This window comes from Mustelus asterias, unplaced genomic scaffold, assembly GCF_964213995.1.
Source record: "Mustelus asterias unplaced genomic scaffold, sMusAst1.hap1.1 HAP1_SCAFFOLD_2145, whole genome shotgun sequence".
Taxonomy (NCBI): Eukaryota; Metazoa; Chordata; class Chondrichthyes; order Carcharhiniformes; family Triakidae; genus Mustelus; species Mustelus asterias.
Window position 1 is genome coordinate 1 of NW_027592090.1, and position 20,399 is coordinate 20,399.

Consider the following 20,399-nt stretch of genomic DNA (forward strand, 5'->3'; position numbering starts at 1 on the left):
ATTGGAGATTAACACTTTGCTGACCTGAGGTAAATTTGCTGAGAAGCTATCTCCTCTTTGGAGCGAGCCCCTTCTACTCGAAGTAGAATAGTGGCAGCTTCACCAATCTTTCTAAAAGTCTGACCATTCTCATCATCAGCTCCTGCTGGCTCACCCCATCTTTCCCTCCCTCACAAAGCGTGACATACGTCCGAGAACTTGGTGAGCAGCATGACACACAGGGAACAGGGCGGAGGATGTGACAGCATTATGGCAATGCTGTTGGGCTTACGATGCAGAGGCATGCATAGCTCATTGCTGAATTGAAATCTCACCAAGGTTGGCAATGACTTCAAAACAATCGTCTAAACACAGGTCGCGATTGAGAATTGCTTGCCGCACATGTGAAGTGACACTTGCCTTTGTTTGAAAGCCACCAGGGGCCTTCGCACCATGTTTAGCACAGCAAGAGGGGAAGTAACACACATGGCTGGAAAATAACAAGAGTGGAAGCCAAATTTCTTTGGCAGCAAGAATCGAGATTCCACGAAGTGTTGAAAGTGGCAGCTTGGCCTGGTGGAGCACTGGGTGGCGGCTTTGAAGCAAAGTAGCGCCTGGAAGATGTTGGAGATTGGCATGAGGCAATATTGTAGTGGTGTGAAGTGAGTGTAAAGAGACAGTGTGCAAGTGATTTGAGCAAGATTTAAGCGTGTTTAGATTGATGTGGTGAAAGCAGAGGCATATTCGGCAGAAGGAGGCTGTGTGAGAGGGGGATTGTTGCAGAGTGCATGTGTTTTGGAGGAAGGTTGAAAGTTTGAGATGTGGTTGTGAATGAAAGGAAGGTGTTGAGCAGCAGGAGAGGCTTGTGCGATGTTACGTGTGAGATTTGAGTGAGAGCATTTGTGGGCATTTGGGGAATGAAAGGAGAAAGTGAGAAAATTGTAATGCTGCTGAGTGTGAAGAAAGAGAGAGCATGTGGGGGCGAAAGAACCGGAGCAGCATTGGTGGTTCAGTGGTAGAATTCTCGCCTGCCACGCGGGAGGCCCGGGTTCGATTCCCGGCCAATGCACGAGCAGGAGTTAATTTCTCTGTGTTGCTGTTGTTGTTGTTGTGTGTGTGTGTGAGCAGCATTGAATTTGCTGCTGCAAATGATCAACGTTTCTTTGCATGTGAAAGCACTGGTTGAAAGAAACGAGCACTTTCTTCTGCTCTGTGCATTGGTGGTTCAGTGGTAGAATTCTCGCCTGCCACGCGGGAGGCCTGGGTTCGATTCCCGGCCAATGCAAAGCACCTTCTTTTTCATTCCTCTCTCCATTCAGCCCACACTCTTTCTTTCTTTGCAATTCTGTACTGCCCAGCCACTTCAACCACCTCAATCTCTTTTCCATTTGCCTCATGCTAATTTTCAACATCTGCTTCACTTTTCCCTTTTTCTTTCTCTTCCAACACTCAACAGCTGCAAACACACACTCACATTCAAATACCACGCTCCTCATCGCACTTCTCGCAAAGCCATCTACGCTCCTCACCCTTCACCTCACTTTTACCTTCACTCTCTGCAGCAAACTTCAAAGAAACTTTTCACAACTTGATCATTTTTACTTGGCTCTCTTTTAAAACACACTTTGCTTCTTACCATCAATTCCTTCTCAGGCATGCACACACTCTGCACACACTGCAATGTCAACTGCAGCCACAAACAACAGCAAAGCACATTGAAATTGCGCCGTGCATGTAGGGAAACATGCCCAGGCTCTTCACAGTGCTGTTTTCAATCAGAAATGGGTGGAGACACAGTCTCACTTTGCTCTTTTGCAGAGTCCAATTGGAGATTAACACTTTGTTGACCTGAGGTAAATTTGCTGAGAAGCTATCTGCTCTTTGGAGCGAGCCCCTTCTACTGGAAGTAGAAGAGTGGCAGCTTCACCAATCTTTCTAAAAGTCTGACCATTCTCATCATCAGCTCCTGCTGGCTCACCCCATCTTTCCCTCCCTCACAAAGCGTGACATACGTCCGAGAACTTGGTGAGCAGCATGACACACAGGGAACAGGGCGGAGGATGTGACAGCATTATGGCAATGCTGTTGGGCTTACGATGCAGAGGCATGCATAGCTCATTGCTGAGTTGAAATCTCACCAAGGCTGGCAATGACTTCAAAACAATCGTCTAAACACAGGTCGCGATTGAGAATTGCTTGCGGCGGATGTGAAGTGACGCTTGCCTTTGTTTGAAAGCCACCTGGGGCCTTCGCACCATGTTTAGCAGGGCAATAGGGGAAGTAACACACATGGCTGGAAAATAACAAGAGTGGAAGCCAAATTTCTTTGGCAGCAAGAATCGAGATTCCACGAAGTGTTGAAAGTGGCAGCTTGGCCTGGTGCAGCACTGGGTGGCGGCTTTGAAGCAATGTAGCGCCTGGAAGATGTTGCAGAGTGGCATGAGGCGATATTGTAGTGGTGTGAAGTGAGTGTAAAGAGACAGTGTGCAAGTGATTTGAGCAAGTTTTAAGCGTGTTTAGATTGATGTGGTGAAAGCAGTGGCATATTTGGGAGAAGGAGGCTGTGTGAGAGGGGGATTGTTGCAGAGTGCATGTGTTTTGGAGGAAGGTTGAAAGTTTGAGATGTGGTTGTGAATGAAAGGAAGGTGTTGAGCAGCAGGAGAGGCTTGTGCGATGTTGCGTGTGAGATTTGAGTGAGAGCATTTGTGGGCATTTGGGGAATGAAAGGAGAAAGTGAGAACATTGTAATGCTGCTGAGTGTGAAGAAAGAGAGAGCATGTGGGGGTGAAAGAACCGGAGCAGCATTGGTGGTTGAGTGGTAGAATTCTCGCCTGCCACGCGGGAGGCCCGGGTTCGATTCCCGGCCAATGCACGAGCAGTAGTTAATTTCTCTGTGTTGCTGTTGTTGTTGTTGTGTGTGTGTGTGAGCAGCATTGAATTTGCTGCTGCAAATGATCAACGTTTCTTTGCATGTGAAAGCACTGGTTGAAAGAAACGAGCACTTTCTTCTGCTCTGTGCATTGGTGGTTCAGTGGTAGAATTCTCGCCTGCCACGCGGGAGGCCCGGGTTCGATTCCCGGCCAATGCAAAGCACCTTCTTTTTCATTCCTCTCTCCATTCAGCCCACACTCTTTCTTTCTTTGCAATTCTGTACTGCCCAGCCACTTCAACCACCTCAATCTCTTTTCCATTTGCCTCATGCTAATTTTCAACATCTGCTTCACTTTTCCCTTTTTCTTTCTCTTCCAACACTCAACAGCTGCAAACACACACTCACATTCAAATACCACGCTCCTCATCGCACTTCTCGCAAAGCCATCTACGCTCCTCACCCTTCACCTCACTTTTACCTTCACTCTCTGCAGCAAACTTCAAAGAAACTTTTCACAACTTGATCATTTTTACTTGGCTCTCTTTTAAAACACACTTTGCTTCTTACCATCAATTCCTTCTCAGGCATGCACACACTCTGCACACACTGCAATATCAACTGCAGCCACAAACAACAGCAAAGCACATTGAAATTGCGCCGTGCATGTAGGGAAACATGCCCAGGCTCTTCACAGTGCTGTTTTCAATCAGAAATGGGTGGAGACACAGTCTCACTTTGCTCTTTTGCAGAGTCCAATTGGAGATTAACACTTTGCTGACCTGAGGTAAATTTGCTGAGAAGCTATCTCCTCTTTGGAGCGAGCCCCTTCTACTCGAAGTAGAATAGTGGCAGCTTCACCAATCTTTCTAAAAGTCTGACCATTCTCATCATCAGCTCCTGCTGGCTCACCCCATCTTTCCCTCCCTCACAAAGCGTGACATACGTCCGAGAACTTGGTGAGCAGCATGACACACAGGGAACAGGGCGGAGGATGTGACAGCATTATGGCAATGCTGTTGGGCTTACGATGCAGAGGCATGCATAGCTCATTGCTGAATTGAAATCTCACCAAGGTTGGCAATGACTTCAAAACAATCGTCTAAACACAGGTCGCGATTGAGAATTGCTTGCCGCACATGTGAAGTGACACTTGCCTTTGTTTGAAAGCCACCAGGGGCCTTCGCACCATGTTTAGCACAGCAAGAGGGGAAGTAACACACATGGCTGGAAAATAACAAGAGTGGAAGCCAAATTTCTTTGGCAGCAAGAATCGAGATTCCACGAAGTGTTGAAAGTGGCAGCTTGGCCTGGTGGAGCACTGGGTGGCGGCTTTGAAGCAAAGTAGCGCCTGGAAGATGTTGGAGATTGGCATGAGGCAATATTGTAGTGGTGTGAAGTGAGTGTAAAGAGACAGTGTGCAAGTGATTTGAGCAAGATTTAAGCGTGTTTAGATTGATGTGGTGAAAGCAGAGGCATATTCGGCAGAAGGAGGCTGTGTGAGAGGGGGATTGTTGCAGAGTGCATGTGTTTTGGAGGAAGGTTGAAAGTTTGAGATGTGGTTGTGAATGAAAGGAAGGTGTTGAGCAGCAGGAGAGGCTTGTGCGATGTTACGTGTGAGATTTGAGTGAGAGCATTTGTGGGCATTTGGGGAATGAAAGGAGAAAGTGAGAAAATTGTAATGCTGCTGAGTGTGAAGAAAGAGAGAGCATGTGGGGGCGAAAGAACCGGAGCAGCATTGGTGGTTCAGTGGTAGAATTCTCGCCTGCCACGCGGGAGGCCCGGGTTCGATTCCCGGCCAATGCACGAGCAGGAGTTAATTTCTCTGTGTTGCTGTTGTTGTTGTTGTGTGTGTGTGAGCAGCATTGAATTTGCTGCTGCAAATGATCAACATTTCTTTGCATGTGAAAGCACTGGTTGAAAGAAACGAGCACTTTCTTCTGCTCTGTGCATTGGTGGTTCAGTGGTAGAATTCTCGCCTGCCACGCGGGAGGCCTGGGTTCGATTCCCGGCCAATGCAAAGCACCTTCTTTTTCATTCCTCTCTCCATTCAGCCCACACTCTTTCTTTCTTTGCAATTCTGTACTGCCCAGCCACTTCAACCACCTCAATCTCTTTTCCATTTGCCTCATGCTAATTTTCAACATCTGCTTCACTTTTCCCTTTTTCTTTCTCTTCCAACACTCAACAGCTGCAAACACACACTCACATTCAAATACCACGCTCCTCATCGCACTTCTCGCAAAGCCATCTACGCTCCTCACCCTTCACCTCACTTTTACCTTCACTCTCTGCAGCAAACTTCAAAGAAACTTTTCACAACTTGATCATTTTTACTTGGCTCTCTTTTAAAACACACTTTGCTTCTTACCATCAATTCCTTCTCAGGCATGCACACACTCTGCACACACTGCAATATCAACTGCAGCCACAAACAACAGCAAAGCACATTGAAATTGCGCCGTGCATGTAGGGAAACATGCCCAGGCTCTTCACAGTGCTGTTTTCAATCAGAAATGGGTGGAGACACAGTCTCACTTTGCTCTTTTGCAGAGTCCAATTGGAGATTAACACTTTGCTGACCTGAGGTAAATTTGCTGAGAAGCTATCTCCTCTTTGGAGCGAGCCCCTTCTACTCGAAGTAGAATAGTGGCAGCTTCACCAATCTTTCTAAAAGTCTGACCATTCTCATCATCAGCTCCTGCTGGCTCACCCCATCTTTCCCTCCCTCACAAAGCGTGACATACGTCCGAGAACTTGGTGAGCAGCATGACACACAGGGAACAGGGCGGAGGATGTGACAGCATTATGGCAATGCTGTTGGGCTTACGATGCAGAGGCATGCATAGCTCATTGCTGAATTGAAATCTCACCAAGGTTGGCAATGACTTCAAAACAATCGTCTAAACACAGGTCGCGATTGAGAATTGCTTGCCGCACATGTGAAGTGACACTTGCCTTTGTTTGAAAGCCACCAGGGGCCTTCGCACCATGTTTAGCACAGCAAGAGGGGAAGTAACACACATGGCTGGAAAATAACAAGAGTGGAAGCCAAATTTCTTTGGCAGCAAGAATCGAGATTCCACGAAGTGTTGAAAGTGGCAGCTTGGCCTGGTGGAGCACTGGGTGGCGGCTTTGAAGCAAAGTAGCGCCTGGAAGATGTTGGAGATTGGCATGAGGCAATATTGTAGTGGTGTGAAGTGAGTGTAAAGAGACAGTGTGCAAGTGATTTGAGCAAGATTTAAGCGTGTTTAGATTGATGTGGTGAAAGCAGAGGCATATTCGGCAGAAGGAGGCTGTGTGAGAGGGGGATTGTTGCAGAGTGCATGTGTTTTGGAGGAAGGTTGAAAGTTTGAGATGTGGTTGTGAATGAAAGGAAGGTGTTGAGCAGCAGGAGAGGCTTGTGCGATGTTACGTGTGAGATTTGAGTGAGAGCATTTGTGGGCATTTGGGGAATGAAAGGAGAAAGTGAGAAAATTGTAATGCTGCTGAGTGTGAAGAAAGAGAGAGCATGTGGGGGCGAAAGAACCGGAGCAGCATTGGTGGTTCAGTGGTAGAATTCTCGCCTGCCACGCGGGAGGCCCGGGTTCGATTCCCGGCCAATGCACGAGCAGGAGTTAATTTCTCTGTGTTGCTGTTGTTGTTGTTGTGTGTGTGTGAGCAGCATTGAATTTGCTGCTGCAAATGATCAACATTTCTTTGCATGTGAAAGCACTGGTTGAAAGAAACGAGCACTTTCTTCTGCTCTGTGCATTGGTGGTTCAGTGGTAGAATTCTCGCCTGCCACGCGGGAGGCCTGGGTTCGATTCCCGGCCAATGCAAAGCACCTTCTTTTTCATTCCTCTCTCCATTCAGCCCACACTCTTTCTTTCTTTGCAATTCTGTACTGCCCAGCCACTTCAACCACCTCAATCTCTTTTCCATTTGCCTCATGCTAATTTTCAACATCTGCTTCACTTTTCCCTTTTTCTTTCTCTTCCAACACTCAACAGCTGCAAACACACACTCACATTCAAATACCACGCTCCTCATCGCACTTCTCGCAAAGCCATCTACGCTCCTCACCCTTCACCTCACTTTTACCTTCACTCTCTGCAGCAAACTTCAAAGAAACTTTTCACAACTTGATCATTTTTACTTGGCTCTCTTTTAAAACACACTTTGCTTCTTACCATCAATTCCTTCTCAGGCATGCACACACTCTGCACACACTGCAATGTCAACTGCAGCCACAAACAACAGCAAAGCACATTGAAATTGCACCGTGCATGTAGGGAAACATGCCCAGGCTCTTCACAGTGCTGTTTTCAATCAGAAATGGGTGGAGACACAGTCTCACTTTGCTCTTTTGCAGAGTCCAATTGGAGATTAACACTTTGTTGACCTGAGGTAAATTTGCTGAGAAGCTATCTGCTCTTTGGAGCGAGCCCCTTCTACTGGAAGTAGAAGAGTGGCAGCTTCACCAATCTTTCTAAAAGTCTGACCATTCTCATCATCAGCTCCTGCTGGCTCACCCCATCTTTCCCTCCCTCACAAAGCGTGACATACGTCCGAGAACTTGGTGAGCAGCATGACACACAGGGAACAGGGCGGAGGATGTGACAGCATTATGGCAATGCTGTTGGGCTTATGATGCAGAGGCATGCATAGCTCATTGCTGAGTTGAAATCTCACCAAGGCTGGCAATGACTTCAAAACAATCGTCTAAACACAGGTCGCGATTGAGAATTGCTTGCGGCGGATGTGAAGTGACGCTTGCCTTTGTTTGAAAGCCACCTGGGGCCTTCGCACCATGTTTAGCAGGGCAATAGGGGAAGTAACACACATGGCTGGAAAATAACAAGAGTGGAAGCCAAATTTCTTTGGCAGCAAGAATCGAGATTCCACGAAGTGTTGAAAGTGGCAGCTTGGCCTGGTGCAGCACTGGGTGGCGGCTTTGAAGCAATGTAGCGCCTGGAAGATGTTGCAGAGTGGCATGAGGCGATATTGTAGTGGTGTGAAGTGAGTGTAAAGAGACAGTGTGCAAGTGATTTGAGCAAGTTTTAAGCGTGTTTAGATTGATGTGGTGAAAGCAGTGGCATATTTGGGAGAAGGAGGCTGTGTGAGAGGGGGATTGTTGCAGAGTGCATGTGTTTTGGAGGAAGGTTGAAAGTTTGAGATGTGGTTGTGAATGAAAGGAAGGTGTTGAGCAGCAGGAGAGGCTTGTGCGATGTTGCGTGTGAGATTTGAGTGAGAGCATTTGTGGGCATTTGGGGAATGAAAGGAGAAAGTGAGAACATTGTAATGCTGCTGAGTGTGAAGAAAGAGAGAGCATGTGGGGGTGAAAGAACCGGAGCAGCATTGGTGGTTGAGTGGTAGAATTCTCGCCTGCCACGCGGGAGGCCCGGGTTCGATTCCCGGCCAATGCACGAGCAGTAGTTAATTTCTCTGTGTTGCTGTTGTTGTTGTTGTGTGTGTGTGTGAGCAGCATTGAATTTGCTGCTGCAAATGATCAACGTTTCTTTGCATGTGAAAGCACTGGTTGAAAGAAACGAGCACTTTCTTCTGCTCTGTGCATTGGTGGTTCAGTGGTAGAATTCTCGCCTGCCACGCGGGAGGCCCGGGTTCGATTCCCGGCCAATGCAAAGCACCTTCTTTTTCATTCCTCTCTCCATTCAGCCCACACTCTTTCTTTCTTTGCAATTCTGTACTGCCCAGCCACTTCAACCACCTCAATCTCTTTTCCATTTGCCTCATGCTAATTTTCAACATCTGCTTCACTTTTCCCTTTTTCTTTCTCTTCCAACACTCAACAGCTGCAAACACACACTCACATTCAAATACCACGCTCCTCATCGCACTTCTCGCAAAGCCATCTACGCTCCTCACCCTTCACCTCACTTTTACCTTCACTCTCTGCAGCAAACTTCAAAGAAACTTTTCACAACTTGATCATTTTTACTTGGCTCTCTTTTAAAACACACTTTGCTTCTTACCATCAATTCCTTCTCAGGCATGCACACACTCTGCACACACTGCAATATCAACTGCAGCCACAAACAACAGCAAAGCACATTGAAATTGCGCCGTGCATGTAGGGAAACATGCCCAGGCTCTTCACAGTGCTGTTTTCAATCAGAAATGGGTGGAGACACAGTCTCACTTTGCTCTTTTGCAGAGTCCAATTGGAGATTAACACTTTGCTGACCTGAGGTAAATTTGCTGAGAAGCTATCTCCTCTTTGGAGCGAGCCCCTTCTACTCGAAGTAGAATAGTGGCAGCTTCACCAATCTTTCTAAAAGTCTGACCATTCTCATCATCAGCTCCTGCTGGCTCACCCCATCTTTCCCTCCCTCACAAAGCGTGACATACGTCCGAGAACTTGGTGAGCAGCATGACACACAGGGAACAGGGCGGAGGATGTGACAGCATTATGGCAATGCTGTTGGGCTTACGATGCAGAGGCATGCATAGCTCATTGCTGAATTGAAATCTCACCAAGGTTGGCAATGACTTCAAAACAATCGTCTAAACACAGGTCGCGATTGAGAATTGCTTGCCGCACATGTGAAGTGACACTTGCCTTTGTTTGAAAGCCACCAGGGGCCTTCGCACCATGTTTAGCACAGCAAGAGGGGAAGTAACACACATGGCTGGAAAATAACAAGAGTGGAAGCCAAATTTCTTTGGCAGCAAGAATCGAGATTCCACGAAGTGTTGAAAGTGGCAGCTTGGCCTGGTGGAGCACTGGGTGGCGGCTTTGAAGCAAAGTAGCGCCTGGAAGATGTTGGAGATTGGCATGAGGCAATATTGTAGTGGTGTGAAGTGAGTGTAAAGAGACAGTGTGCAAGTGATTTGAGCAAGATTTAAGCGTGTTTAGATTGATGTGGTGAAAGCAGAGGCATATTCGGCAGAAGGAGGCTGTGTGAGAGGGGGATTGTTGCAGAGTGCATGTGTTTTGGAGGAAGGTTGAAAGTTTGAGATGTGGTTGTGAATGAAAGGAAGGTGTTGAGCAGCAGGAGAGGCTTGTGCGATGTTACGTGTGAGATTTGAGTGAGAGCATTTGTGGGCATTTGGGGAATGAAAGGAGAAAGTGAGAAAATTGTAATGCTGCTGAGTGTGAAGAAAGAGAGAGCATGTGGGGGCGAAAGAACCGGAGCAGCATTGGTGGTTCAGTGGTAGAATTCTCGCCTGCCACGCGGGAGGCCCGGGTTCGATTCCCGGCCAATGCACGAGCAGGAGTTAATTTCTCTGTGTTGCTGTTGTTGTTGTTGTGTGTGTGTGAGCAGCATTGAATTTGCTGCTGCAAATGATCAACGTTTCTTTGCATGTGAAAGCACTGGTTGAAAGAAACGAGCACTTTCTTCTGCTCTGTGCATTGGTGGTTCAGTGGTAGAATTCTTGCCTGCCACGCGGGAGGCCTGGGTTCGATTCCCGGCCAATGCAAAGCACCTTCTTTTTCATTCCTCTCTCCATTCAGCCCACACTCTTTCTTTCTTTGCAATTCTGTACTGCCCAGCCACTTCAACCACCTCAATCTCTTTTCCATTTGCCTCATGCTAATTTTCAACATCTGCTTCACTTTTCCCTTTTTCTTTCTCTTCCAACACTCAACAGCTGCAAACACACACTCACATTCAAATACCACGCTCCTCATCGCACTTCTCGCAAAGCCATCTACGCTCCTCACCCTTCACCTCACTTTTACCTTCACTCTCTGCAGCAAACTTCAAAGAAACTTTTCACAACTTGATCATTTTTACTTGGCTCTCTTTTAAAACACACTTTGCTTCTTACCATCAATTCCTTCTCAGGCATGCACACACTCTGCACACACTGCAATGTCAACTGCAGCCACAAACAACAGCAAAGCACATTGAAATTGCGCCGTGCATGTAGGGAAACATGCCCAGGCTCTTCACAGTGCTGTTTTCAATCAGAAATGGGTGGAGACACAGTCTCACTTTGCTCTTTTGCAGAGTCCAATTGGAGATTAACACTTTGCTGACCTGAGGTAAATTTGCTGAGAAGCTATCTCCTCTTTGGAGCGAGCCCCTTCTACTCGAAGTAGAATAGTGGCAGCTTCACCAATCTTTCTAAAAGTCTGACCATTCTCATCATCAGCTCCTGCTGGCTCACCCCATCTTTCCCTCCCTCACAAAGCGTGACATACGTCCGAGAACTTGGTGAGCAGCATGACACACAGGGAACAGGGCGGAGGATGTGACAGCATTATGGCAATGCTGTTGGGTTTACGATGCAGAGGCATGCATAGCTCATTGCTGAATTGAAATCTCACCAAGGTTGGCAATGACTTCAAAACAATCGTCTAAACACAGGTCGCGATTGAGAATTGCTTGCCGCACATGTGAAGTGACACTTGCCTTTGTTTGAAAGCCACCAGGGGCCTTCGCACCATGTTTAGCACAGCAAGAGGGGAAGTAACACACATGGCTGGAAAATAACAAGAGTGGAAGCCAAATTTCTTTGGCAGCAAGAATCGAGATTCCACGAAGTGTTGAAAGTGGCAGCTTGGCCTGGTGGAGCACTGGGTGGCGGCTTTGAAGCAAAGTAGCGCCTGGAAGATGTTGGAGATTGGCATGAGGCAATATTGTAGTGGTGTGAAGTGAGTGTAAAGAGACAGTGTGCAAGTGATTTGAGCAAGATTTAAGCGTGTTTAGATTGATGTGGTGAAAGCAGAGGCATATTCGGCAGAAGGAGGCTGTGTGAGAGGGGGATTGTTGCAGAGTGCATGTGTTTTGGAGGAAGGTTGAAAGTTTGAGATGTGGTTGTGAATGAAAGGAAGGTGTTGAGCAGCAGGAGAGGCTTGTGCGATGTTACGTGTGAGATTTGAGTGAGAGCATTTGTGGGCATTTGGGGAATGAAAGGAGAAAGTGAGAAAATTGTAATGCTGCTGAGTGTGAAGAAAGAGAGAGCATGTGGGGGCGAAAGAACCGGAGCAGCATTGGTGGTTCAGTGGTAGAATTCTCGCCTGCCACGCGGGAGGCCCGGGTTCGATTCCCGGCCAATGCACGAGCAGGAGTTAATTTCTCTGTGTTGCTGTTGTTGTTGTTGTGTGTGTGTGTGAGCAGCATTGAATTTGCTGCTGCAAATGATCAACGTTTCTTTGCATGTGAAAGCACTGGTTGAAAGAAACGAGCACTTTCTTCTGCTCTGTGCATTGGTGGTTCAGTGGTAGAATTCTTGCCTGCCACGCGGGAGGCCTGGGTTCGATTCCCGGCCAATGCAAAGCACCTTCTTTTTCATTCCTCTCTCCATTCAGCCCACACTCTTTCTTTCTTTGCAATTCTGTACTGCCCAGCCACTTCAACCACCTCAATCTCTTTTCCATTTGCCTCATGCTAATTTTCAACATCTGCTTCACTTTTCCCTTTTTCTTTCTCTTCCAACACTCAACAGCTGCAAACACACACTCACATTCAAATACCACGCTCCTCATTGCACTTCTCGCAAAGCCATCTACGCTCCTCACCCTTCACCTCACTTTTACCTTCACTCTCTGCAGCAAACTTCAAAGAAACTTTTCACAACTTGATCATTTTTACTTGGCTCTCTTTTAAAACACACTTTGCTTCTTACCATCAATTCCTTCTCAGGCATGCACACACTCTGCACACACTGCAATATCAACTGCAGCCACAAACAACAGCAAAGCACATTGAAATTGCGCCGTGCATGTAGGGAAACATGCCCAGGCTCTTCACAGTGCTGTTTTCAATCAGAAATGGGTGGAGACACAGTCTCACTTTGCTCTTTTGCAGAGTCCAATTGGAGATTAACACTTTGCTGACCTGAGGTAAATTTGCTGAGAAGCTATCTCCTCTTTGGAGCGAGCCCCTTCTACTCGAAGTAGAATAGTGGCAGCTTCACCAATCTTTCTAAAAGTCTGACCATTCTCATCATCAGCTCCTGCTGGCTCACCCCATCTTTCCCTCCCTCACAAAGCGTGACATACGTCCGAGAACTTGGTGAGCAGCATGACACACAGGGAACAGGGCGGAGGATGTGACAGCATTATGGCAATGCTGTTGGGCTTACGATGCAGAGGCATGCATAGCTCATTGCTGAATTGAAATCTCACCAAGGTTGGCAATGACTTCAAAACAATCGTCTAAACACAGGTCGCGATTGAGAATTGCTTGCCGCACATGTGAAGTGACACTTGCCTTTGTTTGAAAGCCACCAGGGGCCTTCGCACCATGTTTAGCACAGCAAGAGGGGAAGTAACACACATGGCTGGAAAATAACAAGAGTGGAAGCCAAATTTCTTTGGCAGCAAGAATCGAGATTCCACGAAGTGTTGAAAGTGGCAGCTTGGCCTGGTGGAGCACTGGGTGGCGGCTTTGAAGCAAAGTAGCGCCTGGAAGATGTTGGAGATTGGCATGAGGCAATATTGTAGTGGTGTGAAGTGAGTGTAAAGAGACAGTGTGCAAGTGATTTGAGCAAGATTTAAGCGTGTTTAGATTGATGTGGTGAAAGCAGAGGCATATTCGGCAGAAGGAGGCTGTGTGAGAGGGGGATTGTTGCAGAGTGCATGTGTTTTGGAGGAAGGTTGAAAGTTTGAGATGTGGTTGTGAATGAAAGGAAGGTGTTGAGCAGCAGGAGAGGCTTGTGCGATGTTACGTGTGAGATTTGAGTGAGAGCATTTGTGGGCATTTGGGGAATGAAAGGAGAAAGTGAGAAAATTGTAATGCTGCTGAGTGTGAAGAAAGAGAGAGCATGTGGGGGCGAAAGAACCGGAGCAGCATTGGTGGTTCAGTGGTAGAATTCTCGCCTGCCACGCGGGAGGCCCGGGTTCGATTCCCGGCCAATGCACGAGCAGGAGTTAATTTCTCTGTGTTGCTGTTGTTGTTGTTGTGTGTGTGTGAGCAGCATTGAATTTGCTGCTGCAAATGATCAACGTTTCTTTGCATGTGAAAGCACTGGTTGAAAGAAACGAGCACTTTCTTCTGCTCTGTGCATTGGTGGTTCAGTGGTAGAATTCTTGCCTGCCACGCGGGAGGCCTGGGTTCGATTCCCGGCCAATGCAAAGCACCTTCTTTTTCATTCCTCTCTCCATTCAGCCCACACTCTTTCTTTCTTTGCAATTCTGTACTGCCCAGCCACTTCAACCACCTCAATCTCTTTTCCATTTGCCTCATGCTAATTTTCAACATCTGCTTCACTTTTCCCTTTTTCTTTCTCTTCCAACACTCAACAGCTGCAAACACACACTCACATTCAAATACCACGCTCCTCATCGCACTTCTCGCAAAGCCATCTACGCTCCTCACCCTTCACCTCACTTTTACCTTCACTCTCTGCAGCAAACTTCAAATAAACTTTTCACAACTTGATCATTTTTACTTGGCTCTCTTTTAAAACACACTTTGCTTCTTACCATCAATTCCTTCTCAGGCATGCACACACTCTGCACACACTGCAATGTCAACTGCAGCCACAAACAACAGCAAAGCACATTGAAATTGCGCCGTGCATGTAGGGAAACATGCCCAGGCTCTTCACAGTGCTGTTTTCAATCAGAAATGGGTGGAGACACAGTCTCACTTTGCTCTTTTGCAGAGTCCAATTGGAGATTAACACTTTGTTGACCTGAGGTAAATTTGCTGAGAAGCTATCTGCTCTTTGGAGCGAGCCCCTTCTACTGGAAGTAGAAGAGTGGCAGCTTCACCAATCTTTCTAAAAGTCTGACCATTCTCATCATCAGCTCCTGCTGGCTCACCCCATCTTTCCCTCCCTCACAAAGCGTGACATACGTCCGAGAACTTGGTGAGCAGCATGACACACAGGGAACAGGGCGGAGGATGTGACAGCATTATGGCAATGCTGTTGGGCTTATGATGCAGAGGCATGCATAGCTCATTGCTGAGTTGAAATCTCACCAAGGCTGGCAATGACTTCAAAACAATCGTCTAAACACAGGTCGCGATTGAGAATTGCTTGCGGCGGATGTGAAGTGACGCTTGCCTTTGTTTGAAAGCCACCTGGGGCCTTCGCACCATGTTTAGCAGGGCAATAGGGGAAGTAACACACATGGCTGGAAAATAACAAGAGTGGAAGCCAAATTTCTTTGGCAGCAAGAATCGAGATTCCACGAAGTGTTGAAAGTGGCAGCTTGGCCTGGTGCAGCACTGGGTGGCGGCTTTGAAGCAATGTAGCGCCTGGAAGATGTTGCAGAGTGGCATGAGGCGATATTGTAGTGGTGTGAAGTGAGTGTAAAGAGACAGTGTGCAAGTGATTTGAGCAAGTTTTAAGCGTGTTTAGATTGATGTGGTGAAAGCAGTGGCATATTTGGGAGAAGGAGGCTGTGTGAGAGGGGGATTGTTGCAGAGTGCATGTGTTTTGGAGGAAGGTTGAAAGTTTGAGATGTGGTTGTGAATGAAAGGAAGGTGTTGAGCAGCAGGAGAGGCTTGTGCGATGTTGCGTGTGAGATTTGAGTGAGAGCATTTGTGGGCATTTGGGGAATGAAAGGAGAAAGTGAGAACATTGTAATGCTGCTGAGTGTGAAGAAAGAGAGAGCATGTGGGGGTGAAAGAACCGGAGCAGCATTGGTGGTTGAGTGGTAGAATTCTCGCCTGCCACGCGGGAGGCCCGGGTTCGATTCCCGGCCAATGCACGAGCAGTAGTTAATTTCTCTGTGTTGTTGTTGTTGTGTGTGTGTGTGAGCAGCATTGAATTTGCTGCTGCAAATGATCAACGTTTCTTTGCATGTGAAAGCACTGGTTGAAAGAAACGAGCACTTTCTTCTGCTCTGTGCATTGGTGGTTCAGTGGTAGAATTCTCGCCTGCCACGCGGGAGGCCCGGGTTCGATTCCCGGCCAATGCAAAGCACCTTCTTTTTCATTCCTCTCTCCATTCAGCCCACACTCTTTCTTTCTTTGCAATTCTGTACTGCCCAGCCACTTCAACCACCTCAATCTCTTTTCCATTTGCCTCATGCTAATTTTCAACATCTGCTTCACTTTTCCCTTTTTCTTTCTCTTCCAACACTCAACAGCTGCAAACACACACTCACATTCAAATACCACGCTCCTCATCGCACTTCTCGCAAAGCCATCTACGCTCCTCACCCTTCACCTCACTTTTACCTTCACTCTCTGCAGCAAACTTCAAAGAAACTTTTCACAACTTGATCATTTTTACTTGGCTCTCTTTTAAAACACACTTTGCTTCTTACCATCAATTCCTTCTCAGGCATGCACACACTCTGCACACACTGCAATATCAACTGCAGCCACAAACAACAGCAAAGCACATTGAAATTGCGCCGTGCATGTAGGGAAACATGCCCAGGCTCTTCACAGTGCTGTTTTCAATCAGAAATGGGTGGAGACACAGTCTCACTTTGCTCTTTTGCAGAGTCCAATTGGAGATTAACACTTTGCTGACCTGAGGTAAATTTGCTGAGAAGCTATCTCCTCTTTGGAGCGAGCCCCTTCTACTCGAAGTAGAATAGTGGCAGCTTCACCAATCTTTCTAAAAGTCTGACCATTCTCATCATCAGCTCCTGCTGGCTCACCCCATCTTTCCCTCCCTCACAAAGCGTGACATACGTCCGAGAACTTGGTGAGCAGCATGACACACAGGGAACAGGGCGGAGGATGTGACAGCATTATGGCAATGCTGTTGGGCTTACGATGCAGAGGCATGCATAGCTCATTGCTGAATTGAAATCTCACCAAGGTTGGCAATGACTTCAAAACAATCGTCTAAACACAGGTCGCGATTGAGAATTGCTTGCCGCACATGTGAAGTGACACTTGCCTTTGTTTGAAAGCCACCAGGGGCCTTCGCACCATGTTTAGCACAGCAAGAGGGGAAGTAACACACATGGCTGGAAAATAACAAGAGTGGAAGCCAAATTTCTTTGGCAGCAAGAATCGAGATTCCACGAAGTGTTGAAAGTGGCAGCTTGGCCTGGTGGAGCACTGGGTGGCGGCTTTGAAGCAAAGTAGCGCCTGGAAGATGTTGGAGATTGGCATGAGGCAATATTGTAGTGGTGTGAAGTGAGTGTAAAGAGACAGTGTGCAAGTGATTTGAGCAAGATTTAAGCGTGTTTAGATTGATGTGGTGAAAGCAGAGGCATATTCGGCAGAAGGAGGCTGTGTGAGAGGGGGATTGTTGCAGAGTGCATGTGTTTTGGAGGAAGGTTGAAAGTTTGAGATGTGGTTGTGAATGAAAGGAAGGTGTTGAGCAGCAGGAGAGGCTTGTGCGATGTTACGTGTGAGATTTGAGTGAGAGCATTTGTGGGCATTTGGGGAATGAAAGGAGAAAGTGAGAAAATTGTAATGCTGCTGAGTGTGAAGAAAGAGAGAGCATGTGGGGGCGAAAGAACCGGAGCAGCATTGGTGGTTCAGTGGTAGAATTCTCGCCTGCCACGCGGGAGGCCCAGGTTCGATTCCCGGCCAATGCACGAGCAGGAGTTAATTTCTCTGTGTTGCTGTTGTTGTTGTTGTGTGTGTGTGAGCAGCATTGAATTTGCTGCTGCAAATGATCAACGTTTCTTTGCATGTGAAAGCACTGGTTGAAAGAAACGAGCACTTTCTTCTGCTCTGTGCATTGGTGGTTCAGTGGTAGAATTCTCGCCTGCCACGCGGGAGGCCCGGGTTCGATTCCCGGCCAATGCAAAGCACCTTCTTTTTCATTCCTCTCTCCATTCAGCCCACACTCTTTCTTTCTTTGCAATTCTGTACTGCCCAGCCACTTCAACCACCTCAATCTCTTTTCCATTTGCCTCATGCTAATTTTCAACATCTGCTTCACTTTTCCCTTTTTCTTTCTCTTCCAACACTCAACAGCTGCAAACACACACTCACATTCAAATACCACGCTCCTCATCGCACTTCTCGCAAAGCCATCTACGCTCCTCACCCTTCACCTCACTTTTACCTTCACTCTCTGCAGCAAACTTCAAAGAAACTTTTCACAACTTGATCATTTTTACTTGGCTCTCTTTTAAAACACACTTTGCTTCTTACCATCAATTCCTTCTCAGGCATGCACACACTCTGCACACACTGCAATGTCAACTGCAGCCACAAACAACAGCAAAGCACATTGAAATTGCGCCGTGCATGTAGGGAAACATGCCCAGGCTCTTCACAGTGCTGTTTTCAATCAGAAATGGGTGGAGACACAGTCTCACTTTGCTCTTTTGCAGAGTCCAATTGGAGATTAACACTTTGTTGACCTGAGGTAAATTTGCTGAGAAGCTATCTGCTCTTTGGAGCGAGCCCCTTCTACTGGAAGTAGAAGAGTGGCAGCTTCACCAATCTTTCTAAAAGTCTGACCATTCTCATCATCAGCTCCTGCTGGCTCACCCCATCTTTCCCTCCCTCACAAAGCGTGACATACGTCCGAGAACTTGGTGAGCAGCATGACACACAGGGAACAGGGCGGAGGATGTGACAGCATTATGGCAATGCTGTTGGGCTTATGATGCAGAGGCATGCATAGCTCATTGCTGAGTTGAAATCTCACCAAGGCTGGCAATGACTTCAAAACAATCGTCTAAACACAGGTCGCGATTGAGAATTGCTTGCGGCGGATGTGAAGTGACGCTTGCCTTTGTTTGAAAGCCACCTGGGGCCTTCGCACCATGTTTAGCAGGGCAATAGGGGAAGTAACACACATGGCTGGAAAATAACAAGAGTGGAAGCCAAATTTCTTTGGCAGCAAGAATCGAGATTCCACGAAGTGTTGAAAGTGGCAGCTTGGCCTGGTGCAGCACTGGGTGGCGGCTTTGAAGCAATGTAGCGCCTGGAAGATGTTGCAGAGTGGCATGAGGCGATATTGTAGTGGTGTGAAGTGAGTGTAAAGAGACAGTGTGCAAGTGATTTGAGCAAGTTTTAAGCGTGTTTAGATTGATGTGGTGAAAGCAGTGGCATATTTGGGAGAAGGAGGCTGTGTGAGAGGGGGATTGTTGCAGAGTGCATGTGTTTTGGAGGAAGGTTGAAAGTTTGAGATGTGGTTGTGAATGAAAGGAAGGTGTTGAGCAGCAGGAGAGGCTTGTGCGATGTTGCGTGTGAGATTTGAGTGAGAGCATTTGTGGGCATTTGGGGAATGAAAAGACAAAGTCTGAAAATTGTAATGCTGCTGAGTGTGAAGAAAGAGAGAGCATGTGGGGGGGCGAAAGAACCGGAGCAGCATTGGTGGTTCAGTGGTAGAATTCTCGCCTGCCACGCGGGAGGCCCAGGTTCGATTCCCGGCCAATGCACGAGCAGGAGTTAATTTCCCTGTGTTGCTGTTGTTGTTGTTGTGTGTGTGTGAGCAGCATTGAATTTGCTGCTGCAAATGATCAACGTTTCTTTGCATGTGAAAGCACTGGTTGAAAGAAACGAGCACTTTCTTCTGCTCTGTGCATTGGTGGTTCAGTGGTAGAATTCTCGCCTGCCACGCGGGAGGCCCGGGTTCGATTCCCGGCCAATGCAAAGCACCTTCTTTTTCATTCCTCTCTCCATTCAGCCCACACTCTTTCTTTCTTTGCAATTCTGTACTGCCCAGCCACTTCAACCACCTCAATCTCTTTTCCATTTGCCTCATGCTAATTTTCAACATCTGCTTCACTTTTCCCTTTTTCTTTCTCTTCCAACACTCAACAGCTGCAAACACACACTCACATTCAAATACCACGCTCCTCATCGCACTTCTCGCAAAGCCATCTACGCTCCTCACCCTTCACCTCACTTTTACCTTCACTCTCTGCAGCAAACTTCAAAGAAACTTTTCACAACTTGATCATTTTTACTTGGCTCTCTTTTAAAACACACTTTGCTTCTTACCATCAATTCCTTCTCAGGCATGCACACACTCTGCACACACTGCAATGTCAACTGCAGCCACAAACAACAGCAAAGCACATTGAAATTGCGCCGTGCATGTAGGGAAACATGCCCAGGCTCTTCACAGTGCTGTTTTCAATCAGAAATGGGGGGAGACACAGTCTCACTTTGCTCTTTTGCAGAGTCCAATTGGAGATTAACACTTTGTTGACCTGAGGTAAATTTGCTGAGAAGCTATCTGCTCTTTGGAGCGAGCCCCTTCTACGGGAAGTAGAAGAGTGGCAGCTTCACCAATCTTTCTAAAAGTCTGACCATTCTCATCATCAGCTCCTGCTGGCTCACCCCATCTTTCCCTCCCTCACAAAGCGTGACATACGTCCGAGAACTTGGTGAGCAGCATGACACACAGGGAACAGGGCGGAGGATGTGACAGCATTATGGCAATGCTGTTGGGCTTACGATGCAGAGGCATGCATAGCTCATTGCTGAATTGAAATCTCACCAAGGTTGGCAATGACTTCAAAACAATCGTCTAAACACAGGTCGCGATTGAGAATTGCTTGCCGCACATGTGAAGTGACACTTGCCTTTGTTTGAAAGCCACCAGGGGCCTTCGCACCATGTTTAGCACAGCAAGAGGGGAAGTAACACACATGGCTGGAAAATAACAAGAGTGGAAGCCAAATTTCTTTGGCAGCAAGAATCGAGATTCCACGAAGTGTTGAAAGTGGCAGCTTGGCCTGGTGGAGCACTGGGTGGCGGCTTTGAAG

The 20,399-nt window shown here is 47.3% G+C and overlaps 22 non-coding genes across 22 annotated transcripts; all 22 read left to right on the top strand.

Moving 5' to 3' along the window:
* Positions 1 to 977: 977 nt before the first annotated feature.
* trnag-gcc (transfer RNA glycine (anticodon GCC)) lies at positions 978 to 1,048 on the top strand. The gene has a single exon. It is a non-coding gene; the product is annotated as a tRNA-Gly (tRNA).
* A 145-nt stretch (positions 1,049 to 1,193) lies between these two features.
* On the top strand, positions 1,194 to 1,264 carry trnag-gcc (transfer RNA glycine (anticodon GCC)). Its single transcript has one exon. It is a non-coding gene; the product is annotated as a tRNA-Gly (tRNA).
* A 1,516-nt stretch (positions 1,265 to 2,780) lies between these two features.
* On the top strand, positions 2,781 to 2,851 carry trnag-gcc (transfer RNA glycine (anticodon GCC)). The gene has a single exon. It is a non-coding gene; the product is annotated as a tRNA-Gly (tRNA).
* Positions 2,852 to 2,996: 145 nt separating this feature from the next.
* On the top strand, positions 2,997 to 3,067 carry trnag-gcc (transfer RNA glycine (anticodon GCC)). The gene has a single exon. It is a non-coding gene; the product is annotated as a tRNA-Gly (tRNA).
* Positions 3,068 to 4,583: 1,516 nt separating this feature from the next.
* trnag-gcc (transfer RNA glycine (anticodon GCC)) lies at positions 4,584 to 4,654 on the top strand. The gene has a single exon. It is a non-coding gene; the product is annotated as a tRNA-Gly (tRNA).
* Positions 4,655 to 4,797: 143 nt separating this feature from the next.
* Positions 4,798 to 4,868, top strand: trnag-gcc (transfer RNA glycine (anticodon GCC)). Its single transcript has one exon. It is a non-coding gene; the product is annotated as a tRNA-Gly (tRNA).
* Positions 4,869 to 6,384: 1,516 nt separating this feature from the next.
* On the top strand, positions 6,385 to 6,455 carry trnag-gcc (transfer RNA glycine (anticodon GCC)). The gene has a single exon. It is a non-coding gene; the product is annotated as a tRNA-Gly (tRNA).
* A 143-nt stretch (positions 6,456 to 6,598) lies between these two features.
* trnag-gcc (transfer RNA glycine (anticodon GCC)) lies at positions 6,599 to 6,669 on the top strand. The gene has a single exon. It is a non-coding gene; the product is annotated as a tRNA-Gly (tRNA).
* Positions 6,670 to 8,185: 1,516 nt separating this feature from the next.
* trnag-gcc (transfer RNA glycine (anticodon GCC)) lies at positions 8,186 to 8,256 on the top strand. The gene has a single exon. It is a non-coding gene; the product is annotated as a tRNA-Gly (tRNA).
* Positions 8,257 to 8,401: 145 nt separating this feature from the next.
* On the top strand, positions 8,402 to 8,472 carry trnag-gcc (transfer RNA glycine (anticodon GCC)). The gene has a single exon. It is a non-coding gene; the product is annotated as a tRNA-Gly (tRNA).
* A 1,516-nt stretch (positions 8,473 to 9,988) lies between these two features.
* trnag-gcc (transfer RNA glycine (anticodon GCC)) lies at positions 9,989 to 10,059 on the top strand. Its single transcript has one exon. It is a non-coding gene; the product is annotated as a tRNA-Gly (tRNA).
* Positions 10,060 to 10,202: 143 nt separating this feature from the next.
* trnag-gcc (transfer RNA glycine (anticodon GCC)) lies at positions 10,203 to 10,273 on the top strand. The gene has a single exon. It is a non-coding gene; the product is annotated as a tRNA-Gly (tRNA).
* A 1,516-nt stretch (positions 10,274 to 11,789) lies between these two features.
* On the top strand, positions 11,790 to 11,860 carry trnag-gcc (transfer RNA glycine (anticodon GCC)). Its single transcript has one exon. It is a non-coding gene; the product is annotated as a tRNA-Gly (tRNA).
* Positions 11,861 to 12,005: 145 nt separating this feature from the next.
* On the top strand, positions 12,006 to 12,076 carry trnag-gcc (transfer RNA glycine (anticodon GCC)). The gene has a single exon. It is a non-coding gene; the product is annotated as a tRNA-Gly (tRNA).
* Positions 12,077 to 13,592: 1,516 nt separating this feature from the next.
* trnag-gcc (transfer RNA glycine (anticodon GCC)) lies at positions 13,593 to 13,663 on the top strand. Its single transcript has one exon. It is a non-coding gene; the product is annotated as a tRNA-Gly (tRNA).
* Positions 13,664 to 13,806: 143 nt separating this feature from the next.
* On the top strand, positions 13,807 to 13,877 carry trnag-gcc (transfer RNA glycine (anticodon GCC)). The gene has a single exon. It is a non-coding gene; the product is annotated as a tRNA-Gly (tRNA).
* A 1,516-nt stretch (positions 13,878 to 15,393) lies between these two features.
* Positions 15,394 to 15,464, top strand: trnag-gcc (transfer RNA glycine (anticodon GCC)). The gene has a single exon. It is a non-coding gene; the product is annotated as a tRNA-Gly (tRNA).
* A 139-nt stretch (positions 15,465 to 15,603) lies between these two features.
* Positions 15,604 to 15,674, top strand: trnag-gcc (transfer RNA glycine (anticodon GCC)). The gene has a single exon. It is a non-coding gene; the product is annotated as a tRNA-Gly (tRNA).
* A 1,516-nt stretch (positions 15,675 to 17,190) lies between these two features.
* Positions 17,191 to 17,261, top strand: trnag-gcc (transfer RNA glycine (anticodon GCC)). Its single transcript has one exon. It is a non-coding gene; the product is annotated as a tRNA-Gly (tRNA).
* Positions 17,262 to 17,404: 143 nt separating this feature from the next.
* Positions 17,405 to 17,475, top strand: trnag-gcc (transfer RNA glycine (anticodon GCC)). Its single transcript has one exon. It is a non-coding gene; the product is annotated as a tRNA-Gly (tRNA).
* A 1,518-nt stretch (positions 17,476 to 18,993) lies between these two features.
* trnag-gcc (transfer RNA glycine (anticodon GCC)) lies at positions 18,994 to 19,064 on the top strand. The gene has a single exon. It is a non-coding gene; the product is annotated as a tRNA-Gly (tRNA).
* Positions 19,065 to 19,207: 143 nt separating this feature from the next.
* trnag-gcc (transfer RNA glycine (anticodon GCC)) lies at positions 19,208 to 19,278 on the top strand. Its single transcript has one exon. It is a non-coding gene; the product is annotated as a tRNA-Gly (tRNA).
* The last annotated feature ends 1,121 nt before the right edge of the window (positions 19,279 to 20,399 follow it).